This window comes from Entelurus aequoreus, linkage group LG13 (assembly GCF_033978785.1).
Source record: "Entelurus aequoreus isolate RoL-2023_Sb linkage group LG13, RoL_Eaeq_v1.1, whole genome shotgun sequence".
NCBI classification, from domain to species: Eukaryota; Metazoa; Chordata; class Actinopteri; order Syngnathiformes; family Syngnathidae; genus Entelurus; species Entelurus aequoreus.
The window spans coordinates 50,538,308-50,554,610 of record NC_084743.1 but is presented as its reverse complement, the minus strand read 5'-3'; the positions used below and the strand labels follow the sequence as shown (position 1 = coordinate 50,554,610).

General features: G+C 40.8%; 1 protein-coding gene across 1 annotated transcript in view; it reads left to right on the top strand.

The window, feature by feature from the left end:
- LOC133663476 (calsyntenin-2-like) overlaps positions 1–16,303 on the top strand; it is a 722,813-nt gene that overhangs the window by 270,895 nt on the left and 435,615 nt on the right. The window lies entirely within an intron of this gene.

Sequence of the window (16,303 nt, the reverse complement as noted above, 5' to 3'; positions counted from 1 at the left end):
CGCTGTGTTTACTTTGGCGTCCGGTGGAATATACACAGCCGTGATGATAACAACAGACAGCTCTCTCGGGAGAAAAAAAGGCCGACATCTATCGGACATGTACTCCATGTCCGGGCAAAAGTGCTTTTCAATGATTGTCCCGTTGTTGCACCAGTTCTCATGCACGTAAATACAGAGCCCCCCTCCTCTGCTCTTACCGGAGTCCTTAGTTCTGTCCCGGCGGAGCAGAGTGCGGCCGGCTAGCTGCATGCTAGCATCAGGTATTTCCGGGTGAAGCCAAGTTTCGGTGATAATCATAGCACAACAGTCCCGAACATAGCGGTTTCCAGCGAGTTGTAACTCCAGGTCGTCCATCTTCTGTACGAGGGATCTGGCATTGGAGAGGAACAGGCTCGGTAGAGGTGGCTTGTGGGGTTGTTTCCTAAGCCTGAGCAAGACGCCGGACCTGCGGCCACGCTTCTGCTTCCTCTCCCTCCTCCGTCTGCGCCGTCTCCCAGACCCGACAACAAACCACGGAGAGCCCGGTGCTCTTGCTATGTCGTCTGGGATGTTGTGCTCGTGGTGAAAGTCGCTCGAAACAGATATCTGGTGCGAGTTCCCGATATCCAAGAGTGACTGGCGGGTGTACCGGGTGTTTGCAGTACAGGTGGTGCACAAAAGGAAAAAAAAACAAGAAGAAAAGAAGGAGGAAAGAGCACTGAAAAGGAGAGCCGTAAGCCGCTGCGTCTGTGCGCGCCGCCATCTTGGGACTATATCACGTGCAACTTAAAAAAAAACAAGTGTGTGTTCGTAATAAGAAAAAGTTCAATGAATTCCCAAATGTATTAAATTAATGAAAATGTGTGCACAACTGGAACATGAGTGCCCGGTAATTAAGGAGCTGGTCAGATCTCTCGGTGAGGTGTCTTGCTGCAGTCAGCCAAATTTGAGAACAATCTGCATCACTTTATTTACAATAAAAACATCGATTATCGATTATTGACGTTTACCAACGGATTCTATAATCGTCCATGTCCGAATTCCGATGCATCTAAACCAGGGGTCACCAACGCGGTGCCCGCAGGCACCAGGTAGCCCGTAAGGACCAGATGAGTAGCCCGCTGGCCTGTTCTGAAAATAGCTCAAGTAGTAGCACTTACCAGTGAGCTGCCTCAATTTTTTAAATTGTATTTATTTACTAGCAAGCTGGTCTCGCTTTGCTCGACATTTTTAATTCTAAGAGAGACAAAACTCAAATAGAATTTGAAAATCCAAGAAAATATTTTAAAGACTTGGTCTTCACTAACTGACAAAGAAACAGATAACAGATTTGGTGTCCAGTTCAAAGTGTGACATGATTTATTTAAAAATTTGAGAGTTGACTTTTGTATTTTACATGAGTTATTTGTACAAACATGGTGCAAAGTAATTCATGATTTTTAAAAAAATGTTAGTGGCTAGCTAGTTAAAATGGGATATTGTGATTTCAAAAGACTGTCTTAGAAGTGATCATTTGAAAATGTTAAATTTGAAAAATGTGCACTTATAGAGAAACTATAAAAGTATATAAAGTGTTGCATATTGATATTTATCTGTTTCTATATATATTTATTGTGAGCAATCATTAAGGTGATCAGTGTTTCCACAAAGATAAATATAATTAATTATTGATAATAACATAGAGTTAAAGGTAAATTGAGCAAATTGGCTATTTCTGGCAATTTATTTAAGTGTGTATCAAACTGGTAGCCCTTCGCATTAATCAGTACCCAAGAAGTAGCCCTTGGTTTCAAAAAGGTTGGTGACCCCTGATCTAAACATTGATTATTTCCCCCATCTCTACTAACCACTAAGCCCACCTTAAACAAAACCAACAAATAAGTGCTTAGTACACTTTAAGTAGATTAAATGGAACTCTGTTTTAGTATGAAGTAAGCATTTATTTTCTATTCGCCTTTTTATTATTTCCAAAATTGTTATTCTAGATTTACTTATACTTTATTATATACATATGTACCCTTTATACTTATGTATTACCTTGAATTTGTCCCTTGCAACACCACATCACTAATCATTTTAAAAGCTAACGCTGGCTAAATAAACTAAAAATATCAATATTGCACCAATGACACCAAACCAATCAGACACACTGTTCAGTATCATGGCCACAGATTGGCTCAGCCTCAGGCAGCATTATTCTACAGGTGGAACTCCAGAAATGAGAATATCTTGTAAAAGTCCATTAATTTCAGCATTTCAACTTCAAATGTAGAACCAATATGTGATATAAACTCATTACATAAACATGTATTCATTTATTATAACTTTGAGGATCATGGTTTACAGTTTTTTTTAAAACCCCAACAGTTCTGAAATGTTTAATCACAGGTTTTCATAAGCTGTAAACCATAATTATCCAAATGGAAATATCTTGTGTTACATGTTATGAGCTTATGTTATTTATGAGTTTCACTTTGTAAATCTAATTACTGGTAAAAACGAACCTTTGCACTAATTTCTTGAGTTTTGCCCGAGTGGATTGATTAAGTAATCAATGATTAAGTAGTGTAAGGTGACTTAAGAGTGTTATTTCATGTCTGGAGGACTCTCTTAATGTAGGAAACTTATATAAAAGACCGTAAACAGGTTTTTATGCGCCAGCTATGAAAATGTTTGATTATCTATCTTTCTTTTAATTAATGATTCCTACTTTGTGGGAATTCATTTGTCACGGTTTTGTCAGGAACCAATTAACAGCGATAATAGACTGGTTTGTTATGCTCAATGCTCTTGCGCCAGCAAGATTTTTAGGTGATTGAATACAAAATAGTAATGTTACTGTCAAAGCTTGGGGATATAGCATCTTTTTATGGAATGTTTACAATGAAAACACAACAAAATATAGTCAATATTTTAGAATAATTCCCACTGATAGAGTCATATTGGTACAAATTGTAATTATTCTGACCCACATTGTATTTAATAACTTCTACCAGTGCATGTTTCCTTGATTACAAGGGAAACAAAAACAGTTAAAAATGAATAATTATCATAAACGAGCCAGACTTTTAAACGGTTCTGTAAAAAACAAACGGTTCCTCAAGATCAGTGTATCTTAAAGTTCAACACTTTCAAAGATATGCTTACTAACGAGAACAGCATGACAATAGTTGAAGGCCAAGGTTTTTTTTTAACTCATCCAAGAACTGGTTGCCTCCAGACATCATGACAGTCCTCTAAAGAACGATGAGGCTTGAACAGAAAATAATATTCACGTCAAACAGTGGAAAATGTATTCCTGCAGATTGTACACTGAAGGTGAAAGGAGAAGCAGTCAACATGTGTGAAGCCTCATCTTACAGGCAATACAAAGGGCCAGTGTTGCAAACTAGGCGACTCGTTGACTTTCCAGATCCTCTTAAAGGAGTTATGATTTTTTTTTTCTACTTTTAAAACACTTCCTTGTGGTCTAAATAATATGAGGTGGTTCTTAGGTCAAAATCTTGCATAGATGATGTTCTACAGACCATCTTGTTGCTTCTTTTTTGCACTGCACGATGGAATTGATTAACTGTCCTCTCAACGAAATTGACAAGCTCTCAGGTTTGGGGAACCTGCCTGTCTTGACGGAACAGATTTTTCTGGACACACGACAGGCACTTTGGAGGAGGAATGCCGCGTGCCTGGCGAAACTTTTAGTCGAGGACCTTGAAGATATCTTCTGATAAGACATCTGCTGATTGGAGTAAGTGTTGCTCTGGTTTGTCGACAAATTTGAAGATGCTGGCAGCCTTCGAAGTACCCCAAAGCTGCCACATATGATTGGAGGTTGCGGGCAGACCTGTGGACACTCTTTTGATTTAGGATAACATCGGACCGTCTGCCCTGCAGGATGAATTTGAGGACCAGTCATAGACAATTAAGAGTGAAAAGCTCAATTTATTTTCGCTCGCAAACACAAACATTCTAACTTGGATTGTTTCCCTGGCTTCGAGACTCTCCTGAGAGCAGTGCAGTGAAGACAGAACCAATTCCTTTCTTGTCTCTCATGGACACACACGTGTTGTTGTTGACTTCAGACTGACTGGCGGTTGCGAGAGCACCAAGGTCACGGAACAGAGACACGCTGCAGGCTTAAACACATGCATGCATCCACGAAACATACACGCCGCACACACATCCCACACCTTTTGACACTTCACCCCACATGGTATGACGGACGTAGCAGCGCCCGTAGTGGCTGGCAGCTTCGGGCCGATGCCAGCCCCCCCCACACCCTTGTTGTCTCGAGTTATATGTTGTCAAATGTACAGTATATGTGCTTTGCTATGGAGTTTGTTTTTTTTACTCACTCCAGACTGAGCCCCTTTAGGATCCCCGTCTGAGATTTTTTTAATTTTTTTTTTACTCATCCTCCCCCAGCGTCTACCCTTTTCCCAGCTTTTACGGGGCGCCTTGTGGCGACCCATCAGCGATCCTGTTCTGTAATCCCGTACAGTGTTTGTTTTTCTAATCTAATGTTGTTGTACTTGTGCAATGATGATAAAGATCCATCAATCCTTATTTACGTGCCTTCACTTTGACTGTGTCTTTTCTTTGCCCGCCAGTCATGTTGTATTTTTTAGGGCTTCCACATCGAGCTGACGGACAGATATACCGTATTTTCCGTACCATAGGGCGCGCAGGATTATAAGGCGCACTGCTGATGAATGGTCTATGTTTTATCTTTTTTCATATATTAGGCGCATCGGATTATAGGGCGCATAAAAGGAGTCATATATATATATATATATATATATATTTTTTTTTTTTTCTAAATGGAAAACACTTCCTTGTGGTCTACATAACATGTAATGGTGGTTATTTGGTCAAAATGTCCCATAGATTATGTTTTGCAGATCATCTTCAAGCCGCTTTCTGATAGTCATTTCAGGATGCGCCGTTTTGTGGGCGGTCTTATTTACGTGGCTCACCTTCGGCAGCGTCTTCTCCCTGTCATCTTTGTTGTAGCGGTGTAGCGCGCAAGGACGGGTGGCGAAAAAGTGTCAAAAGATGTAGCTAACTGTTTTAATGATATTCAGACTTTACTTAAATCAATAATGTAGCAGCATCTCCTCATCCGGAAACAACCGCACCGGAAATGTGTCCGGTGAAAAACCGTCCGACCGGAACTCTAATAACTAAAGTTCCTTGGGTGAATAATGTAAACTCACAACGCCGGTATGTTTTAGCGCTTTCATGGTGAGTTTACTGACAGATATAAGTAAGAACTTTACACTACTTTATATAAGAAATAGCAACAGCAGAGGATGAATGTCACACAACAAGAAGATAGAAAAAAGGAGAAGCTTATCAACTACGCCGTCGTCGCGGACGCGCACCATTTTTCAGGATTTACACAGATCCCAAATACAGATCGGCAGGTACCGACATGTCTTCATTAAAACATTCTTGTTCATACTGCATTAATATATACTAATTTTAAACTTTCATGCAGAGAGGGAAATCACAACTAAGTCACTTTAGCAAAACTGTATTTATTAAACAGTTATTAAGCAGTGGCACAAACATTCATGTCATTTCCAAAACAGAAAGTGCAAGATTGTCAGAGACATTTTAAAACAAGCTATTAGTGCACTTTTGTGCATGATGTCACTAAGATGACGTATCAAAACAACACTAAATTAAAGTGCACTTTTTTGTACAGAACGCCACTACAATAGTTTAAAACAAATAAAGTGCACTTTTGTGTATGATGTCACACAAAATATTTAAATAACTGTCAAATAAAAATGAGCTGCATAATAGGAAATCAAATAGTGTATGTCCTTCGCTATGTGGTAGGTTACTGCGGACGTTATCTCCTTCTGTTGTTGACTATTTTTGTCATACGGTGTTGATGTGTAAATGGAAGACGCCAGGCTCAATTGGGTAAGTGCTGGTTGCTTCCGCATTTTGTTGGGTGTGGCACCGGCCGGAGATGTTGACATGCAGAGTTTCAAGCACTCTTCATTCTCTAGCGGGTGACTTTTCAAATGATGCTACAAATTATTAGTGCCGTTACTTTTTGTAGCAACGCTTTTGCCGCATACTTGACATATTACGGTTGTCTGTTCAACATCTTCCCGCTTGAAGCCAAACCACCACCAGACGATGGACCCCGTGCTGGTTTTCTTGGGAATTAATTATTCTTCTTCCATTTGTTAGCAGATTCACATCTTTCATTCTCTCGAATTACCACTCGCACCGCTCCGCTTGCACCACCTGCCACCGCTAACTTTACCCATGCCGCTACCTCTCTGCTCGGCGAGGGCGTTTGACGTTACACGCGCGACAGTATGTGATGTATGTAAGAAGGTGCGCTTGTTTTATGTCTCTGTGAGAAGGAGAGACAAGAAAGAGTGAGAAAAGCCTGTAGTGTTTTGCCCGCAGGTAAATATACTCGAATACTAACGGAATAATCATTTTCTACATCGCAAAGAGACAAACCCGCAATATATCGAGTATATTCGATATATCGAGTATATTCGATATATCGCCCAGCCCTAAGTGAGACCAACGCTGTAGCATTTATCCTGTGACTAGTTTTGACCAAAACTTGTTAATTCTCCATTCAACAAAGGAACGCGGTAAAGTCAAACACTAGCAACTTGTGACTTTGTTAGACGTTGAGATAGTCACATAAGGAGTAGCTGCTGCAAATCACCAGGGCGGTCTGTACTATGGCGTCGAACCCAGCAATACGGCTGAGCAAAGAAGATCCCTACCAGCTGCTCGGGTTTAAAGAGTGGGAAATAAATCTAATTGTTTCTTCACTGTCACGCTAAAATGAATCACTGAATTATTTTTTTTTCCCCCTTTGTGCCTCAGAAGTTCAAGACAAAGAAGCCTTGCCTTTGCCATTGTTCACATACTCAGTTATTAATGAAGTACTAAAATGCAATCTACTTCCTCACTGAGCCACACAGATGAAGCAAATAGACTTTGTAATGAGATTTTTCTGGGCTTTTAACTTTTTTTTTTTGATGAGTTATACAATTGACAGGGAAAGGCAATCTGTGTGTTGCTTCAAAGCTAGAAAAAATACATTTTAGGTTTTCCATTAACTAACTCTTGGTTATGAGAGTGAGGAGGGTTTTACAAAAGGCACTGTATCATTGAAATTACCAACTGATAAACAAATATACTGTGTTTATATATATATATATATATATATATATATATATATATATATATATATATATATATATATATATATATATATATATATATATATATATATATATATAGACAAGCTTCACAACAGGCCAAAAGTTTGGACACACCTTCTCCACATTCAATGTGTTTTGTTTATTTTCATGACTATTTACATTGTAGATTGTCACTGAAGATGTGGAGTTATGTACTGAACAAAAAAAGGCGAAACGACTGAAAACATGTTTGTATATTGTAGTTTCTTCAAAATAGCCACCCTTTGCTCCGATTACTGCTTTGCACACTCTTAGCTTTCTCTCTATGCATATATATACATATACGTATATACATATATGTGTGTATATATATATATATATATATATATATATATATATATATATATATATATATATATATATATATATATATATACATATATATATATATATATATATATATATATATATATATATATATATATATATATATATATATATATATATATATATATATATATGTGTGTGTGGGAAAAATCACAAGACTATTTCATCTCTACAGGCCTGTTTCATGAAGGGTTTCCCTCAATCATCAGGAGATTTTAATGGAAGCATTCACATACCATGGTTTATATAGGACACAGAACGGGTAGGTACAGGCAGGCGTAGGGGCGTGGTGATTGGCTCATGTGTTACCTAGGAGGTGTTTCCTTCTGTGACGACATGCTGATACAATTTCGCTGCGCTTGTTGAGGGATGACAGGTCTGGACGGTATATAATGAACAGTTTCTCTTTTAAGCATAGGTTGCATCTTTTATTACCACTGTTGTAAGGTGTGCTGGATGCCAGAATTTGCCATGTTATTGAATATTCAACATTATTGTCTTTGAGATTCCAAATGTGTTTGCTGAGTTCTGTAGTTCTGAAAGAAGCCTTGTGATTGTTCCATCTGGTTTTGAATTCTCCCTCAGTTAATCCTACATATGTGTCGGATGTGTTAATGTCCTTGCGTGTTACCTTTGCTTGGTAAACGACTGATGGTTGTAAGCACCCCCCGTTGAGAGGGCAATCAGGGAGGGGGCGGGGGCTTGGCGGGGCGGTTGCTGGTTGTTCCATCTCCATCGTTGGGGTCCCTGCGGGTGGGGTGGGTGGTTCCCGTGGCCCCGTGCTGGGTGGTCCTGTGGCGGCCGACTTGGGTGGGGTGTCCGGGGGCTGGCCTCGCCGCGCTCTCCGGGAGTGGGGGTGGGCTCATGGGGGCCCGGTTGCCGGTGGGGCGGGGGCGGTCTTCCCGTCCGGTTGCGGGGGGTTTCCGGGCCCCTCGGGCGGGGCGTCCCGCCTTTCTGCCCGTGTGGGGTGTGGTCTCTCGCTGGCTTGGGGTCTGGCTGTCCCCTGCTTTTCTCGTGCCTTGTCCTCTGCCGGGTGCGTCTGTCTGCGGCCTGCTGCTGGCCCTTGTGGGCGGCGCGGTGGGCCGGGCTCTGGGGTTCCTGTCGCTGTCCGGCTTGGCTGCGTGGGGGCGGTGGTCCCTGGTTCCCTGGGCACCACACCTACTGTTTGTGGGTTGGGCTCTCGGGGAGGCTGGGGCCGTACTCTGGCTCCCGCACACACTGGGAGTCAAATGTATTGAACATACAAATTCACATATACTCACATACATACATACACACATACATAGGTACCTACGCTCCCACATACATATACAAATACAGTACATATTTACACACTCAAAGTTCGTACATCCACACGCACACTCATTATACAAACATACTGTGTACACATACTGTACATATACATTCACTGTACAAACATACATATACACATACTGTACATATACCTTCACTGTACAAACACACACATACACATACTGCACATATACATTCACTGTACAAACACACATATACACATAATGTACATATACATTCACTGTACAAACACACATACTGTATACACATACTGTACATATACATTCACTGTACAAACACACACATACACATACTATACATATACATTCACTGTACAAACACACATATTCACATACTGTACATATACATTCACTGTACAAGCACACATACACATACTGTACATATACAAGTAAATATGCACACATACACTCATGCACATAATCACGTTTCATCAAACATATATTAACGTTGTTGCCCTAGGGTAAACTGGGTATAACACATGGCACACTGACAAAGCTTAACCTATTGATACTATAACAATCTACAAGGTTAATGTAGGTTGCTTCTTTTTCTTCCCCTCCATTTTTCTGCATTCTTTCGTACCTCAAGTTATCATTACGTATATGTATTGTTGCATTTGAACAATTGTATTGGTGATAATAAAGGTAAAGTATTGGTATTGTTTATTATCAATAGCGCTATTTCTATTGGTATTCATATTGCTCCATTTTTAGTGTAATAATGCTCATTGTCATTTCTGTATTATTTTTTATTTTCGCTAACTGCTTATTTGCTATTACTTTTACCATCATATTTGTACATGTCGTATTTGCTGATGTTGCTCTGTTGTTGTTGTTGTTGTGTTTGCTGTTGTTGTTTTTGTCTCTCTGTCGAATCACCCTCTTGTCCCCACAATTCCCCGTCTGTCTTCCTTTTTTTCTCTTTCTATTCCCTCCTGCTCCAGCCCGGCTGCACCAAATGATAATATAAATACATTTAATAAAGTCAAATACAAATAAGGCAACAAGAGAAGTATCCTACACTTCTCTTTTGTAAAGTAAATCTGAACAGCCGATATGGGCATCTACATCTACTATTTGGACCATGATGTCTGACGGTTAATGAACATTATTGATTTGGGGGGGAAACTTTATCTTGATGTCAAGACATACCATAAAGTTGTGCTTTTAATGTGATGGTAATTCCTTGCCGTCTTAAAAAAGGCTGCCCCTTTTACACTTGAGTATTTTCTTTCAAACTAAATAAATGAGGTAGTTAAGGGAGTTGTTTGTTGCCACTTCAGCTATTTTTGAGATGATCTTAATACATTTTGACCATATTAATTTGCATTCAAGTAAAATAAACCTAAAAAAGGAAGCTGGGTTGGAAAATTGTCTAAATAGAGACAGGAAAAGTATGTATCTTTGCTTTGCTGGCAGAAGGTGGTGTTTTGTGTGATTTAATGAATTACAATACACATTTCTGACATGTGACTGACTCACTAAACATACAATAGGCATTGCTTTTAAATAAATATGTGTGGGTTTGTCTTGTAGATTCATTATTGAACCATCTATACATTAATCTCTCCATCCATGCATCCATCTCCCCAGATAAACAAAGTGATAATGGATGGCTTTGTAAGATATACTAAGAAACATGGAGTGCATATATTAATTTTAAGTGCATACGATTGTCACACAAACACACTGACGCATATATTTACACTGTGTTACGCTGCAAAGTTCAGTGAGGTTCTGGGTATCCCTCAAACAAAAGACAACCATAACCAACAATAATTGTTTGTTTTCATTCTCCTAAGTTGCTTTGCACTCATTTGAATATAAAACATGCAACTAAAATTACAGTATGTGGTTTCGGGCCGGCAGAGCTGATATTTTGTTCTAACACAATGTCATGCTAGTTGTTGTTATTCTACTCTATTATGAATCTATTTCTGTTTCAGCGTTCCTTTCTTTGTTTATTTTCTGGTTGCTGTGTGTGTTGATCACACATACTAGTCTTTCTTTATTTATTAGTGTCCCCACCTGCTGCCGCAACTAATCCCGCCCCGTTTCTATATGTGTCTCCTCAATTGTTCGCCACAGGCGACAATTACGTTAGCGCCAGCACGTTGCTACAGTGAGTTTTCATGTTTTCTGACACTACTACCTTATTTGATATTCATGCTAATCTAGGTTTGCCTTAGCTGTCCCTTACGCCTCTGAGCGACACGCCGTTTTGTGTTTTATGCCATGTTTATGAAATTAAAAGACTCTTACCTGCATGCTGCGTCTGCTGCTTCCCGTCTTTTGCATCCTGGGAACACAACCATGGCAACAATGCGACCAGAATGTAACACACCGCTTATAACATGATGAAGGTGTATTAATTGAAGTGGAACAAGAGGAGCCTCGTAGGTTCTAAAACTGTGCGTGGATTCCAATGTAAAACATTGCATAAGCACAAGCTTCAGAATGCATGTACGTAAAAAACAAAATCTGTTTCATAAAACTTATATGCACTCTTCAATATACCATTGGTACAATCAATGTATTTTTTGTACAGTTGTTTATTTTATAAACACATTTCTGTGGTAATAATAATATTATTGTGTGTAAATAAAACATGGCTGCGTGAGATCCAAACATTTGTTATAAACTCCCAATATCTAAATGTACAGTAGTACCTCAACTTATGAGCTTAATTGGTTCTGTGTTGGAGTTCTTAAATCAAAACACTTGCATCTCAATTCACTCTCACGTTCTTCCTTCCCATGGTTGTAAAAAAATAAATAAAAACATGTCCATATCTAGCTGTAAAATAATGCTAACAAGTAGGACCAGATGTTTTGTGCGGATCTTTGGGGGTTCACTGTGACATTTGCTACGTCGACTATTGGCGGGGAGGTTTGCAGATCGAATGTTTCTGTTACGTACAGAAGGAGTAGACGGCACATACCACAAGGGGGCGTAGTAGCTCTATGATTTATTATATATTCAAACACTATATATATATGTGTAAATATATATACATATATATATATATATATATATATATATATATATATATATATATATATATATATATATATATATATATATATATATATGTATGTATGTATGTATGTATGTATGTATGTATGTATGTATGTATATATATATATAATGATACACAATACTAATATAAACTAGAGAATGTAGTGTGACAAAAATCAAAACGTGTGACAGGCAGGTTGTCGGGGTGGGCAGTCCGGAATCCAACAGGAAGTCGAGGCACACAGCTCGATCACGCGAGACCGGGAAAGCACAGAGAGAGCAAGTTTGCGGGAGGGGAGCCAGAGACGCGATAGCTTTCTGAGTACAGAGAACTACATTGGGGCACCGGATCTTCGGGTTACGCTGGTCTTTATGCCGTCTGCCCTCATCAGACCAAGATTGCACAGATTGCAGATTGCTTGCAGCCGAGCAGGGGCGTGGCCGTGATGCGGGAAGAGTGAGGAGAGGCGTGTCTCATGCTCGTAGTAGAAGGCATGCGGGAAATATTGTGCTGCAATCCATATTTTGTTGGTCTTTAGCCTTAAAAAATAACAATACTATAATATATAATACATGATATATACAGGAGCTTTTAATACAGTGCTATACCATTGAATTCAAAATGAGTATCATAAGAGTATGTCCAGTATACCTACCTAAATATAGCTCAATAGTTTGATATAGGCGTAGTTTTATATATACACGGTCAAGCTCCTGCCTATCTTGCCGATTGTATTGTACCATATGTCCCGGCAAGAAATCTGCGTTCAAAGAACTCCGGCTTATTAGTGATTCCCAGAGCCCAAAAAAAGTCTGCGGGCTATAGAGCGTTTTCTATTCGGGCTCCAATACTATGGAATGCCCTCCCGGTAAAAGTTAGAGATGCTACCTCAGTAGAAGCATTTAAGTCTCATCTTAAAACTCATTTGTATACTCTAGCCTTTAAATAGACTCCCTTTTTAGACCAGTTGATCTGCCGTTTCTTTTATTTTCTTTTCTACTCTGCTCCCAGCCCGGGGTGGACCGCTAGCCTGTAAATCGGATGGGGACATCTCTACGCTGCTGACCCGTCTCCACTCGGGATGGTTCCTGCTGGCCCCAACATGGACTGGACTTTCGCTCATGTGTTGGACTTTCACAATATTATGTCAGACCCACTCGACATCCATTGCTTTCGGTCTCCCCTAGAGGGGGGGGGGGGGGGTTACCCACATATGCGGTCCTCTCCAAGGTTTCTCATAGTCATTCACATTGACGTCCCACTGGGGTGAGTTTTCCTTGCCCATATGTGGGCTCTGTATCGAGGATGTCGTTGTGGCTTGTACAGCCCTTTGAGACACTTGTGATTTAGGGCTATATAAATAAACATTGATTGATTGATTAATATATAGAGGCTCTAACAAATAAATATGCACTACATCCACAATTAGATTAATCATTAATCTATAAATACCGTACCAATGTTTGTGGTGAAAGTTACTTAAGCAATTTTTTTGTGCATGGCAACCTTTATAAAAATGAGGTCCCCGGGGTCTCATTTATAAAGCTTGCGCAGCTCACGGTACTGCCTGTTGGCGGTTGGCACGACTCCAGGATGCAGAGACAGAAAGCGACGTGCAAGTAAAAGATTGAATTTATATTTCACAGAGAGAAAAAAGACTGCAAAAACAACAGTCTAGTTTCAGGGCACGTAGCAGCAGCAGAGTAAAACACAAGCACATGGAAAAAAAGACAATCTAGTTCTGGCAAGGAGCGAGAGTATAACATAATCAAACTTGATTTACCAATAGTCAACAGGTGCAATGGCAGGAAACTAAACATAAAGTGTGGGTGCAGCTAAACAAGTAGACCAACAGTGTCAGAAGTCCTACTGACAGTTTGGTTATGTTTGGGTTTTCCTGTGTTTAGAATCACTTCCTGTCTCGGTGCTCTTGTTTTGTCAGTGTTTCCTGTTTGGTCTCTGTGTTTTGCAGCACCTTTACTTTCTGTTCCATGTCCTGTCAGCACACCTGTTCCTCGTGTAATTAGTTCTATTTAGTTTCACCTGGGTCCCTCCTTCAGTGCTGGATCATTCTTCCGTTTGAGACTGATGCACCGTGTGCTGTTTTGGTTCCATGCTTCCTTGTGAGTAAAAAAATATATATTTTTACTTGCATTCCGCCTGCCATGCTCTGCATCCATGGGGTAACACTGCAAGCAAAGCTCACCACCACGTGACAAACAGGAACTAGAACAAAGGTAAGAGCACCAGAGTAGGAAATTATACAGAATCACAGATCTGCAGAGGTGGGTAGTAACACTATATTTACTCAGTTACAATTAAAAAACTTTTTGGATACATTGTACTTGTCAGAGTGGTTTTATTGCAACATACCTTTTACTTGAGTATTTTTGTTTCACTCTGTTACATTCAGTTTCATTCAGATCATTACATTTATTTATAATCAATTGAGTAAGGCTTGCAAAGCCATATTCATTTGTCAGCGAGCCTTCTTCCGGCAGGCACTGTCACATGACTCTGTTTCGCCAATCCGACATAAGCTCGAGTAACGTTGGACTCCATTTATCCAACCAAACGGAGCCTGGCAATCACATGACTCTGTTTCGCCAATCCGGCGTAAGCACCAGCTTTTCTCCGGCAGCTGGGTCTGCCAGCACTTCTGTTGGCAGCGCGCCTAGACACGCCCCTGCTCGCGCTGGCCGCATCACAGCCTTGCCGGCATGTGGGCGATCAGCAATCTGCACACCTGGGACTGATAAGGGCGAGCTGAATAAAGACCAGTGGACCCAAGGATCCTTGCCTTCTGTTCGTATGCTTTCCGTGTCTTCCATAATCGAGCTGTGCGTCTCGACTTCCCCTTTGGACTGCCTCCCTCGATCCTCGACCCCCGCTTTGCACACGGACCTCTTGATGCCTCTCTCAGCCCCACGGACCTACCGCTTGTCTCACTAACCTTATTCCTGCTTTGTCCCTCCTTTCGCCCAACACATCACGGTAATACACAGCAATTAATTACACACATAGTCATACACACATATCATCATCATCGGCAGTCATTCGTAGTCGAGTATGACTGTCCTCAGAATAGATGGGTTCCCATTCGGGAGGACGCCTGCGCGTGACGTCTTTTAGCGTGGGGAGACTGATGCGCCTGCAGCCACCACACGGTCCTTGGCAGAGAGGGGCCTTGATCCAGTGGCATGGATCCATGACAACTGGAGACCACCCTCTGTTGCAGCCTTCATCCGCCTTCAGTGCCGTTGTGACATGCAGTGTCATCCTCCGCCACTTCCACCGTTGAGGTCTTATATCTATTTAACCCATAGATGGGGCAGTGGTTGGCGGACGCCAGGGCGTGTCCACACACTGGTGGGCCTGCACGCCTCGCCTCTGGGGCCCACTGCTGCTCCGAGATCCCCTACAGTTTAGCCTGTGTCCGCAAAGACGCAGTTTACCGTGTGTGGCCACGAGGAGGCACCACAGGGGTCTTGGTGGTGGAGAGGCTTTGTACCAGCAGGAGGAGGCTTACGCACTCGGCTCCTCTTTTCACCCACCCAAGGGCTAGCTGGCGGCGATAGCTGTAAGCAGAGATTAGCAAGCAGGGGCAGCATGCAGCATGCACTAACTACAAGCACTTCTGCCACAAATCTAACACACTGACACATCACACGCACCCTGTGCACGAGCACTCACAAACATACACACATATACCCCTTTTGGATTAGTCACACTCCATTATTTTGGTGTTTAGATTAATGATATTGTTTTGTTATTTTTATATATATATATATATATATATATATATATATATATATATATATATATATATATATATATATATATATATATATATATATATATATATATATATATATATATATATATAAAAATCATAGAGCAACTATGCCCCCTTTGGTCTGTGCCGTCAACTCCCTCCTGCATACATAACACTCAAGTGTCATTTAAACACAATGAAACATTACTACCAACAACACCAAATAGCAGTAGAAATTACTTATCTGTTAGAACCGAAGCTAGAAAGTTACCAGTGCTAGCTTATTAGCATGTAACATTCTCTTCCACTGTATTACACTACCACATAGGTAAACAAGCTGAAATAACCACAATCGCCCATTAGGTTATGTCTACACTTAAACAAATAATTATTTAGCCTAAGCATCGTGCCAGCCACACTAAACCATTGTTTAAGGTTCCCCTCCATTTTCTACCGCTTGTCCCTTTTTGGGATGGCGGGGGGTCGCTGGAGCCTATCTCAGCAGCATCCGGGTGGAAGGCGGCGTACACCCTGGACAAGCCGCCACCTCATCACAGTAGCTGTGATTCTACTTAGTGAAAAACGTTGTCCACTTGTCGAAGGAGAGCCAACGACAATGCGGGATCCGTGGACAAAGGGA